At 41.9% G+C, this 13,847-nt stretch overlaps 1 protein-coding gene across 6 annotated transcripts in view; it reads right to left on the bottom strand.

The window, feature by feature from the left end:
- Positions 1–10,943, bottom strand: part of Cep350 (centrosomal protein 350) — a 152,701-nt gene extending 141,758 nt beyond the window's left edge. For all 6 annotated transcript variants that reach the window (XM_052737256.1, XM_052737252.1, XM_052737254.1 and 3 more), the window contains exon 1: positions 10,544–10,943. The gene's annotated coding sequence lies outside the window, so the exon portion shown is untranslated. The remainder of the gene's footprint in view (positions 1–10,543) is intronic.
- Positions 10,944–13,847: the final 2,904 nt, after the last annotated feature.

Raw genomic sequence — 13,847 nt, forward strand, 5'->3', positions numbered from 1 at the left:
GGCAGGGAAGACACTGCTTTGTTGACATTCCAATGTGGTTAGGGGTAATCTCACAAGTTCCACCTCTAGATGAAGAACTACAGGCAATTAAAGGTTACTAAGAGCGAGAGAATCAGTCTTCTTCAAGGACAAGCCCCCTAATAGGTTAATCCAATCCCAAGTGATCAGTCCTAAACATATACATATGAGCACCACTAAAGTGACTGAGCATACTGCATTTATACACATACATACATACATACATACATACATACAATTCAAGAAGAGGCTATGAATTTGAGAGGGAGCAGGACAGAGGAGTTGGAAACAGGAGAGGGTGAGGTGGGAAGGGGAAAGGATGAAATGAAAATTATGTAAATACAGTACTCGTGTGCAATTCTCAAAAATAAAATGTTTTGTTTTGTTTTTGAAAAAAGCACTGCCAGTAGAAGGACAAATGGGAAAAAGCAAAGTGAGAAAGGTCAATGGAAGTAGAAACATGACCATATGTACACAAGAAAGGGCAAACACAATGTACAGTACAACTAAACCTGGGGAGGTAGTAACAGAAAACTAGAAAATGAGAATTCACATACTATTGTGTAAGTAAGCCCATAAGACTCTATGTTAAAACAAACTACAAAGCACAAACAGAAAAATATAAGTGACCATGCTATTGATAACAAGGAAAAGAAATAGACCAAGGTAGACACCCATATAATAACCTGAACATATGGTAAAATGATTATGCATTAATATGCAATAAATTTAAGGACTGGTAGTGAAAGTTTATGCTATTGCTATCACCAAAGAAAAGTCTAGTTGTGAATGAAGCCAAAACAGTAGAAGAAATGCATGTAAACTCACACATACACATACATTGTACCCATATATATGCAAACATGTACCACACACACACGCGCGCGCGCGCACACACACACACACCAAGATAGAAAAAGCAAAGATAAATAAATTTGTGTAAATTACATTGAAGACTCATTTATTCACCCTGGACATAACGTAATGAGAAGCTATACTAGAGCAATAAAACTTTGCCGTCTAGATTCAGTGAATAATAGAAATTACTCAGAGAAGAAAGACATTTCTCCTGGCTACCAATTCAGCAAAGATTAACTCCTAGGCTATGATTTCAAGCACATACATGCATTCACACACAAAGTAATGTCATTTTTAAAAATAAGTAAACAGAGGCTAGAGAAATGGCTGGGCAGTTAAGAGAGTGCACTGCTCTCACAGAGAACTGAAGTCTGGTTCCCAGCACCAACATCAGAAGGCTCACAACCATCTGCAACTCCAGTTCCAGGGGTCTGTCAGCTTCTTCTGCTCTCCAGGGATCCTACACACATATGGTACACATATTTACACTGAGGAATACACACATACACTTTTTTATCTATAAAAATAAATAAATAATACCCTTTGGATTAATACTTTAAAATCATTATGCTCCCCCTACTCCACCTCTGTAGTTAGTTTGGTATTGGTGGTATTAGTAATCAAATCCAGGTTGCTTGTTTGTTTGCTTGTTTGAGACACAGTCTCAATGTGTGGCTCTAGCTGTCCTGGAACTCAATATGTAGACCAGGCTGGCCTCCAACTCACAAAGATCCACCTGCCTCTGTCCCTTTGGTGTTGGGAGTAAATAAGAGTGGATGCGCCATTATGATTTGACTTTCAAGCTTGGGTTCTTACACATGCTAGACAAGAGCCCTGTCACTGATCTACACCCCGAGCCCTGTAACTATTTTCTTAACTCAAATAACCCTCCACATATACACCCCTATCATTCTCATTGCATGTCAGTTTCAGAGTAGCCACATAATGCCTTCTTCCAGGCAGCTAGCAAGCTCTTGGGTGACAGATTCTGAATCAGCAGTCTGAGGCCTAAGAAACTCTGGTTTACAGGGATCCTGACACATAGCCAGCTTGGAGTAGTATAGCAATAGAGACTATCTTCAATTCTACTCTTTGAAACCTGAACTTTAGAAAAAACTGATTATTGTATTAAAAAGAGGGCTTCATTTGTAAGAGCTAATCCTGAGAACATGTGGCTTCCAAATAAAAACACAGCAACATCCCTTGAATTATAGAACTTTGGGACACTATGGGACGTGATTGTGTGGACAGTTAATAGCCACAGGCACTATGTACTTGTTCTTCCTATTGGGCAAGGGCTAGTTCTAATCTCCATCAACTATCAGGCGAGTATCCAAATATTCGTTTTGCCTATTAAGATGAAATCAGGCAGACTACAGAACTACTTCAAGGTCATTCAGCTAGTAAGCAACAGAACTGTAAATTAAACCAAGGGATTTCTCTCAATGTTTTGAAAGCCTCTAATGGCCATTCCTATAACGCCTCTTACAACACTGAAACTGCCACCATCTAGAACATAAATATATAAGATAATCCCTCTATCCCCCCAATCTCATTATAAGTTATCTTGTTCGTCTACCTAAATCAAATCCACCTTTGAATCTGTGATATATTAATTTCACTGTACTTTAACTTCTTCGGAAACTGCTCTATGTACCTCAAATGCTACTAAATACATCCCAAAGGACAGGACTTCCTCACCAATTTCTACAGATAAAGTCCTTCATTCTCTCCTCCTCCTAGTCAGAGCGGGTAAAATGTTTTAACAAATCCTTTGGTCCCCGGTGCTACTCCAGTTATCTTCCACAGTCATGAAAATGCTTTTCCTCAGTGTACCCATGCCATCCATTCATTTAGCTGTGTCTAGTGAGTGTCACACATGTAGTAAGTAGGAATACGGCTGAGCACTAGATGTATAGCAGTAAAAAAGAATGGATGAGCTTCCTGCCTTTAAGGGACTCAAAAGGTTATTCCAAACATATATTGCAAATGGAGTGATAAGGAAAAACACAGGCTCTTTAAGAACACACCACAGAAAGAACTCATCTAATCTAAGAAATGTAAAAGTGTCATTTAAGCTAAGACTTAAAAGATGGATAAAAGAGTTCACTAGGATCAAGAAAGAGCTTTCTAGGCCGGGCGGTGGTGGCGCACGCCTTTAATCCCAGCACTCGGGAGGCAGAGGCAGGTGGATCTCTGTGAGTTCGAGGCCAGCCTGGTCTACAGAGCGAGATCCAGGAAAGGCACAAAGCTACACAGAGAAACCCTGTCTCGAAAAAACCAAAAAAAAAAAAAAAAAAGAGCTTTCTAGAAAATAAGAATAGTACGTAGACAGGTCATAGGCAGCAAATAACATGACAAGTCTAAGGAACCAAAAAGTAGTCAGGTGTGGTGGTTCCCACCCATAATCCCAGCATTCTTGAAGCACAGGCAGGGCAATTATGAGTTGGAGACTAGCCTGCAATACATAACAAGACACTATCTCAACCACTCCTCCAAAATCCCATGTTGTTGAAGAAAACTGCCAAAAATGTAAAGCTGAAGAAGAAAGGGAACAAGATCCACCGGGGCCTGCGACACGCCATTAGCTAGGGCTCTCTTTGATAGAGACAAGTGCTCAGGATTGAACCAGTGGATTCAAACATGCTAAGCACAAGCTCCATACTGGTGCTTCTAAAGAACTCAATGTTGGCCACTCTTTTTTTATATCCTTGCCATTTCTTTAAGAAATCATCCATGAGACTTTCTTTACACCATCCATGAGACTCTCTGGCACTTTGCCTCCTTCGTATATTACAAGCTTCTTTAACTTCCTCAAATTTATGAATACCTTTGTGGGACTGGAGAGATGGTTCAGTGGTCAAGAGTACCCTTGCTGAGGACCCAGGTTTGGTTCCCAGCACCCACATGGCAGACTGCAACTGTCTATAATTCCAAGGGATCCAACTCCCTCTTCTGACCTCCACAGGTCATACATACATATATACATACATATATGAAAAAATGCTCATGTGCATGAAATAAATAAATCTTCTTTTAAAAGAATATCATTATTAATCAAACAGAATGGAGTGAATCTGTATGTTTTAAAACAGGGTCTTGCTAACTTGCTGAGGCTTGCTTTGAACTCACTATGTAGCCCAGGTTGGCCTTGAACACGAAGCAATCCTCCTACTTCAGCCTCCCAATGACTGGGTTTACAGGCATGTATCACTGTGCATGTTAATTACAGACACATAGACACACATATGTACACCATTCTTAAACGACTCATTCCAATGTCTATTTTACAAAGAGGTTAACTGGCATCTTAGAGAAAAACAAGTTGTTTCACTTAAAAGTCAAACTATATGTGAATAGTGCTTGGTTCAGACCAAAGTGAAAAAAATCAAAAGGGATTTCAAAACACCTTTATTTAATATGGTTTTATTTTGCATCATACAAATGAAAATCAACTTCCAAAATTAACTTAGGATGGCTACTCTACCAATAGAAATGGAAATATAATTTCTTTGTTTTATGTTGTTGTTTTTCGAGACAGGGTTTCTCTGTGCAGCCCTGGCTGTCCTGAAAGTTGCTCTATAGACCAGGCTGGCCTCAAACTCATAGAGATCCCCCTGCCTCTACCTCCCAAATGCTGGGATTAAAGGCATGTACCACCAGCACCCGACTGGAAATATAATTTCTTTAAAGCTACTATTAAATGATATATTTTTTTTTAAGTCTGGGCACAGTGGTACATGCCTGTAAACGCAGTCATTGGGAGGCTGAAATAGGAGGACTGCTGAGAGTTCAAGGCCAGCCTGGGCTACACAGTGAGCTCAAAACAAGCCTGAGCAAGTTAGCAAGACACACACACACACACACACACACACACACACACCCCAATCTGGTTAAAATCATGTACACTGATAAATAAGAATACTTTAAAATGCTAGTTTGTTGACTGTAAACAAGATCTTAAGCTAACAAGGAGTCTGTATTTTCAAACATCACCAAATATAGTGATTGAATGAGATGTCCCCCTTAAGTCTTGGGCCCCTGAATACTTGGTCCCTGCTGGCAGTTGTTTGGGGAGGATTAGGAAGTGTGGCCTTGCTAGAGGAAGAATGTCACTGGGGGCTTTGAGGTTTTAAGACTTGTACCTCTTCACCATTTCAAGTTGGCTCTCTCAGTGTCCTGTGATGTGAGCTCTCAGCTGCTGCTCTAGACACTTGCTACCTGTTACCTTGTTCTACCATCATGGAGTATTATCCCTCTGGAACTGTAAGTCAAATAAAACCTTTCTTCTATAAGTTGTACTACTCACAGTGTTTTATCACAGCAATAGAAAAGTAACTAATACACCAAAATATTTGCCTTATAAGAAAGATACAAAGACCATGCTTGTGGGTGCATAGTTGTACTCTGATGACTAAGTCAGGGGGATTGCTGCATGTTCAATCCCAGCCTGGTCTATACAGTAGACGAGGCTAGTCAGAGCTACATATTGGTCTCCGTTTAAAAAAAAAAAAAAAAAAAAAAAAAAAGGTACAAGGCAGCCAGGCAATGTAGTGCAGGCCTATAATCCCAGCATGCAGAAGGCTGAGGCAGAAGGACTGCAGCAAATCTGAGGTCAAGCTGGGCTGGCTGCATAGGGAGTTCCAGGAAAGCTTAGGTACAATGTGTGCCCCATCCAAAATAATAATAATAAAATAAAGTACAAAGACTCACACAAAACCTATAGCTAAAAAGAACTGAAGTGAACTTACCATTAGAGTTTGTGTTGGGGAGAACGGAAAAACAAACACAGAGTGGGTGAGATGACTCAGTGGGTAAAGGATCTGCCACCAACCCTGACCACCGCAGGTGGACTCCCACGACCACCAACACAGTGAAGACAGACTGACTGCTGTGAGCTGGCCTCTGGCCTCCACATGCTCTCTATAGTGTGTGTGCATGCACAAATGCACACACATAAAAATGTCATTTCTTTTCTTACTATGTAACCCCAGCTGACTTGGAACTGTCTATATAGACCAGGCTGGCCTAGAACTCACAAGATCTGCCTGTCTCTGCCTCCTATGTGCTGGGACTAAAGATATATCCCACCATGCATGGCCTTTAATGATAATAAATAATAATAATAATAATAATAATAATAATAAAAGTAACTTTGGGAGAAAAGTTACCATAGGAACAATTCATCTATTTCTAGCTCTACTTACCCAGGTTCTCTCAAGAAACCCCAATACTGGTCACATTTTCCTCACACTTTTGTCCCAATCTCCCCTCTCCAACATTTTCCTATAAGAAGTTATGCTTAACGACATCTTAAGAAATAAAAAGTCCCTCAACACAGCACCCTTGACTGTTTTTTTCCTTTACAAACCTCTCGAAAATGCTGACTAGGTTCCGCATCTCCATTTAGAGACATTTCCACTCACTCTCGAGCTGCTGCAATATGGTTACTATCCTGATTTCCCACCACAGTAGTTCTCACTCACTAAAATCACCACAGACCTCTTCTCCCAATCAAATAGGCATTTGCGCTCCTCAAGCTACTTGACCTCTGACAGCATTCATCACAGCTGACTACTCTCTTAAAATGAATCAACTGACCAATTTCCGTCTCCGATACAGTCAACTGAAGAACTTGTCCCTGATATCTACAAAAAAATGGGACATCATATTAATCAAACCATCAAATTAGTGAACAGGAAATTGTCCTGACAGATGCAGTAAAAGGGAACTGTAGACCATTATCTCCAAATGGATGAGGACACACAAATGTGGCTAAATTGGAGCTCAACATATTGTGATGAACTCTTCACAGCCTTGCACTTGTTTTACAGTTGTTTGGGATACATATGCTCATAGATAAATCAAGTGCCTTTACCCACTGAGTCATCTTATTGGCTCCATCCTATTTTTTTTTAATAAGTCAAATCATATTACACAGTGTAGTACAACTTTTTTCTTGTAAACAATATTATATCATGAGCTTTGTTCCATGTCAGTACATAACAGTGACAGGAAGCAGTTACACAAAGCACCCTGTGCTTACTTAGAACAGACACTAACTCACTCCTTCTCACAACAGCCCCGTGCGGCAAGGACTATCATTATATCCACCTCATAGATGGATTTAAGTCGCTAATGGTCACAGCTGATATAAATGGTGCAGTTAAGATGTGAACCTTTGAGGTCTGCTGCCTGGTCAATGTGCTGAAGGACACGCTCAGCTGCTTCTCCTGAAGTAAATATAGATCTCTAAAACCTGCTAACAACTGCAAAGTATCTTACAGCATAAATATACTATGATTTTAACTGTTCCCTTACCAATGGATAGTTTGGACATTTTTTAATACTTCTATTTCCTTCTATTTTTAACCATGGTAAATGAATATTCTTAAAAGATTTATGGTTGGGCTTTTATGTTAAAATTTATGTAACATAAAACTCACAACCATTAAATGATTCTATCAAACATACACAAACTTTATTTAAATTTTGATAAGTAATGCCAGGTTTCTTCCCAGAAAGTTGCTCTACTTAAACTAACTTATAGTCTAATTGCTATTTATTTTTAAATTAACATGAGACGTCGGACCCACTTTGAGTTTTTAATTAATAATGACAAAAAAACCTACTAGGTTAAATATAAGTATGTTCTGATTTGACAGTTATCTGGCACATAAAACAAATGTAGACCTAGAGCTGCTTAGTGGATTCTTCTTCCAATTATGATGCTGACTTTCTTACACAGGAAACAAGGACACTGAACTAACTAGCCTCCAGTATTCAACACGTCTGTGATTCAGAAAGACCTAAAGTTATTGTAAGTCTCTAACACAGCACTAGCATGACAGGTGAGGGGCCTAAAGCTTCTATTTTCTTCACATGACGGCAACTGCTAACAGGGTGCCTAGGCAAATCAGTAACACAGTCAGGTTTCAAGACCACCTGTGGCTTAGTCTCAGCGGCTTTTAAATCCCAGGCTGTCATTCCCCTGATACCCAGCAAATTGGAACAGACATTTGGAGCATATTCCTAAGAAAAGATCAATTGTGCCCATAAACTAAGAAGCAGGTTTCTTGTTTTGATTTTAAAGTATTACCTAGGACTGAGATTAACTCAACTATTATGTATTGGTTATTCTAGTATATGCTAGGACTAAGTGAACAATAACAAATAGAGGACCTCTGCCACTGCAGAGCTTACATGCCAGATGAGAAACACAAACAATAACCCAAAACACGCCAAGGTCGAATGTGAAGTGCCACTGAGACTAACAAGGACCGCCACCACCACCACCATTAATGCAGAAAGACACTATGCAGTCCTTTCACTCTCTCACTGATGTGCAACACTAAGAACTGACGGCATGGAGGGGAGTCAACAAGGAAGGCCATTTTGCAATCGGACCACACAGCAAAAGTAGCAATCACAACTATACAACTACACACTTACCTTTTAAATCAACTGTCTCTATAGTTCTGTTACCACTGATCATGTGTCTTAAATATGCTTTACATAACCAAGAGTAGAAAATGAGTAGAACAATCAAAAGCCACACAAATGAACATTCAAACAAAATGAATGATACATTCACTGCAGGTGGTTTGTTTTGTTTTGTTGTTGTTTACACTATTGGGACTGAACTTCCAGCTTCATGAATGCTAGGCAAATGCTCTACCACTGAGCCACACCCCCAGATCTTAACTACAGTTTTTTTAAACTACAGTATCTTAAGAACTGTTCAAATAAAAAGTTCAAATAAAGAATAGTGATTCATTATAATAATTCATTACTTATTAATAATTATAAAATTTTATGAAAATACTAATTACTTTAAAAACCAGGAACCAACGTAAGGAACAAGTGTCATGTAAAAAGGAAGGATAGATTTTTTTCAATATTTTAAAATAACAAATAGCAAAAGTATCTAAGGTAATGTTTCATTTAAAATATAGCTAATTCTAGAATATCTGCAGAATAAAACAACAGCCACTTAAATAAATGGCTTTGAGCATCCATTTCCACAACTGCAAAGTAAGAATATTTGTCTACTTTGCTCACAAGATTGCATGAAGACTAATTCATGTATTTGGAAATATACCCCTCCCCCCCAAAAAAGGTCAGTTATTTTCAGACCATTTCTCTTTTGCTCTCACTATAAGTTATAGCATTTTAACAAACTAAAGTGGTTATATAAGGACTTCACTTCCTTTCTTGTGCCCACGGTATAGTGTGTTAAAAACGGATTTAAAAAAATGACAGTCAGAAGAAAACACTTAAAAACTTTAATTCATAAACATATTAACACTACAGTTTCCTTCTATAGGTATTAATGGCCTTAAATAATACAATACACCAATATATGTCAGAAAAATATCTTTCATATATGTACAAAATTGTCTATAAATATAACTCACTACCACCACTATAAGCACAAAGTTATGCTATGAAAAGACAAGATACACATGCATTTATCCACATACACAATGTTTCTAGCATGACATATATAATCTGATTAAGGTGTACTATGTTGAATGCAATGACAGTTCAGATTTATTGCATTAAATAGTTTACCAAAACTCTTACACTTTCATAGGCTTGAAGAAACTTCTAGTACAGGTCTAACACTCTTCCAAAGTCACAATCCTATGTTATTAGCAGCACACTGACTTTAAAACACAATATTTTAAATTAAGACACTTTTTAAATGGACCGCAGTTTTTCATCACTGCTTCTTCAAAAATTCTCAGCTGTAAATAGATTGGCCTAGGATAGACTTTCCTTTAAAATCCTTAAAATACAAGCTAAGAGGGCAGGTTAACATGGCAACACTAACGACTCCTCCAAATTCAAAACAATCACCAGCAAAACATTTAAGTAGAGTACATGGATACCGACCACTCTTCCTAATAACCTATTTTCCCCCAAGTGAAACATTTGTTACAACATTAAAAAAAAAAAACAAAAAAAACATTAAAACCTATACCTACTTGCAACTTCCTAGCTTGGAAACTTAAAATCCAGGCAAATTCTTGCCTACATCTGTGACATTAGCTAAATATGATTTAGCATATTGGCCTGCATGTTTAAAAGGGGGGGAGGGGAGCGATAGTGACAACTTCCAACGTGTAAGGCTTGTTAAATGTCACCCCCTCCCCGCCCAATCATTTGTGAATTAGCTGGTAGACTCCATTCAACAACTGCTGGACTGGCGCTGATCAAAGTTTTCCCCATACTCCACTCTGAGAATATTACACCCAGGAAAGGGAACAGAAACTGGTCATCCCTGACACTGAAGCTAGTCCCCCGGAATTTCCCAAAATATGCTTGATCTCCAAACGAAGAAGGGACACTTCGGAGACCAAAGGTAAGAGGGTAGCTTAACTCTATGCAGACAAGAAGAGGGGCGAGGGTGGCGAGGACGACACTGGCAGGTAAGCAAAGAAATCTGGTCTCCGGTGGACACCAGTAGGTCCTGGAACCCAGGTCTCAGGATGACCCTCCCGGAGAAGTCTCGGAACCCAGGGAGGTTCCCCAGGAGGACGCCAGGCAGTGCCAGGGGGCCCCGCCCGCCTCTCTGGCCACCTCGGGGACCCGGGACCGCGGACAGAGGCAGCCGAGGCGGGGCAAACGTCCGCAGGCTCCGCCAGGTCTTCCGGCAGCTCACCTGAGAGTGTCGCCTCCGCCCTCGGCTCCCACGGTGCATCCCGCGGGGCCTGGCGGAGGGTGCAGTGACGCCGCCCTGACCGGCCCCAGGGCTGCCCGGCCTGGCCTCCCCGCTCCGGGGACGCACCGGGTGCCCGCCTCGCCCCGGTTCCTGGGATCCGCCGGGCGGCAGGGAAGGAAGGAGAGGCGCAGAGGCGGCCTCCTCTCCCCCGCCGCGAGCCCCCTCCCGAGCTGCGGCTCTCCGCAGTCCTCGCAGGCGCAGGTCCAGCCCGGCTTCCCCGCCCGGGAGTCACTTCGGCAGCGGCGGCCCAGTCGCCATTACAGCTCAACAACTGACACGGAGGAGGAGCGGCGCCGGCGGCAGTGGCGGTGGCGGCGGCGCGAGGCAGGGCGGGAGCAATCGCGGAGGGGGGAGGGCGGGGTGGAGGGCGGGGGGAAGAGAGGACCCGCCAAACCTCGCGAGAACTGTCTGGAGACGGTTCCACAGGAATGCAACTTCGGGTTAGGGCCATGTTGAGTGTGGCCGAAAGGTGAGCGCGAGATAAGCCGAGGCAAGGGACCGCGAGGAAGCCATCTTTGGTGTGGCGCGCTGGGGCACTCGGCAGGACTCGGGAGGAGCCAGAGTCTATCCGCAGAGGAGACCACCCCCTTCCCTTGGACGCTAATTGGGCCTTCGGGCTGAGCGTTTCACCCCCGGGCGAAAACACGCTGAGAACTTGACAAGGGTGAACCGGGAAATCGGGAACCCGCCGCTTTCTGAGAGTGGATGATGCCTCCGCGATTGTCCAAATCAATCGTCCCTCCGGTCAGTTCCGAGTAACGGCAGCTTTGCGGGGCGGCTTGCTGCTGTCACTGAGGCCGTCTCATTGGCCAAGGTTTACAGTTCTGTTTAGCATACACGCTGATTCCAAAGCAAGCAAAACTCCATTTCCTTTCTATTCGGTACTGTGGTTTGAGAAACCCTCTGGGGCCAACCTATTTCCTCTTAGCTTTGTCTTTTTCCAGTCTCCGCGCGGTGAATTCTAGCTGTCAAGATTTTAAAGGACACCTCTGCGAAGAATGCCACCTTCCACTAGGTGCTCACGGCTCCTAAGCTCTTGTTACTTTTCTTCACCTAGACTCCGTTGGTTACTTTGCCTAGAAATTGTTTCTCGTCTAAAGTACGATGATTGTCTTAAAGTATCCTTCCAGTATATATACCCAGTAGGGCCTAGCACGGTAACTGGAACGGTGTAGGTGTTCAATAAATGGTTGTTACATGGACCGTGTCAATAAAAGCAGAGGGCAATAACTGATCCTCTCCGTAGGGCAGCCATGTCTCAGTAGGAACTACGTGAATGTACAAAAGTCCTGCATACATGTAAATGTATGTCCCTCTCCCTAAGAAGATGCGCTGCGGCAAAGAATGAGCAATGTGACAAGAAAAACATTGGAAAAGTGAAACTGGGCGAGTGAGATGGATGAGCAGGTGAAGAGGCTTGCCATCAATCTTGACAAGCCTGACTTCAATCCCGGAACCCCGAATGGTGGACCAAGATAGCAGACTCCCTGAAAGTTGTCCCCTGACCTCTACAGGAGAGCCATAGCGTGTGCAGGTGCACAAGAATACATGCTTGCGAATATACATACATACATACATGTAATTTAAAAAAAAAGTGAGATTTTACCTTTTCCCCAGGCTAGTTACAGAATGTATACGATCACCTTATTAAGTAACTATACTTACTTTTCTAAAGGAAGAAATGGGTTCTGAAACACTATTTGACCAATATAATAGCCTCAATAAAGGAGAGAGAAAGGGTTTAGAATCCCCTTTATTCCAAAGATTACTAATACTTTTCCATCTCCCATGTTAGCTCCTGGGTAACAGAAAGGGGGAAAAAAGATTTCTGTTAGTACCAGCAACAGTGCCTCTCTGCTATCAACCTCTACTCTGTCTTCAGCAATTCCCTCTCTCCCTCTCTTTTCTCCCCCACCCCTAGACAAGGTCTAGATGGGTAGCCTAGGTTGGCCTGGAGCTCACAGTCTTCTTGCCTCACCCCGAGTGCTAGGATCACAGATCTGCACCGCCGTGCCTAGATAATCCGTCTTCCTTCTGACACCTGTGACTTCTTTTTATTCCCTTGAGAGGTATTGACTTTCGAGTTTCGTGAAAGTCATTAGTCTCATTCCCACTGCACAAATAATTAAAGGAGTACTTCCAGAGGTTGTCCCTGCCCTGCCTCTACCTGCCAAGATAAGATGAGTGAAAAACTTCTCCAACTCCTCTTGTGTTGTGAGTACAGGAGGGCTACTACACCCACTTGGCTTGTACCTGGGTTTTAGGGATCTGAGCTCCAATCCTTAGGCTAGTAAATTACGTGCATTACCCTCTGGGCCATCTCATTAGCCAATAACTAGCATTTTTGAGCATGTATTATATGTTAAGTAACATCTTATCTTCTTTCCATGTATTACTTAATTCTTGTACAACCTTAATGAGCCATAACCCTAAAGAAAACTGGCTCTCTCTTCTCCAGAAGTCATCAAGTGTCAATAGCTCTTGGGTATCTCCCCGCTCCATGCTAGAATATTATTGTCTATGTTAGTGGTTCTCAACCTTCCTAATGCTGCGACCCTTTAGTACAGTTCCTCATATTGTAGTGACCCCCAACTATAAATTTTATTTCATTGCTACATCATAACTGTGATTTTGCTACTGTTACGAATTGTAATGTCATTATTTGGGGAGACAGAGGTTTGTCAGAGGGTTTGCAACCCACTGGTTAAGAACTGATGGTCTAGGTAATTTAACTTCTTTATGTCTCAGTTTCTACCTCTGAATAGTGGAAATTGTAGTGGTATCTGTAATCTAAGGTTGTACAAGGGGACCCAGGGTTCAATTCCCAGTACCCACATGGGGTTCACAACCATCTGTAACTCCAGTTCCAGGGGATCTGATGCCATCTTCTGACTTCTGTGTCACACACACACACACACACACACACACACACACACACACACTATAATAAAATAATAATAATAATAATAATAATAATAATAATAATAATAAGCCTGATACCCTCCCTAAATCTCATAGTGGAGAAAGTAGGAAAGATGCTTGAAAACTGAACTTATACACACCTGAAAGGATTTTCTGAATAGGACCCCCAGTAGTTCAGGTATTAAGACCAACAAATGATTAACAGACCTCAAGAAACACCAGAGGCTGGAGAAATGGCTCAACAGTTAAGAGCCCTAGCTGTGCTTCCTGAGGACCCTGGTTCAATCTCCAGCACCTGCATAGCAGCTCAGGCTCCATAACT

This window comes from Peromyscus californicus, unplaced genomic scaffold (assembly GCF_007827085.1).
Source record: "Peromyscus californicus insignis strain IS unplaced genomic scaffold, ASM782708v3 Scaffold_14__1_contigs__length_90479793_seg_2, whole genome shotgun sequence".
In the NCBI taxonomy this organism is placed as follows: Eukaryota; Metazoa; Chordata; class Mammalia; order Rodentia; family Cricetidae; genus Peromyscus; species Peromyscus californicus.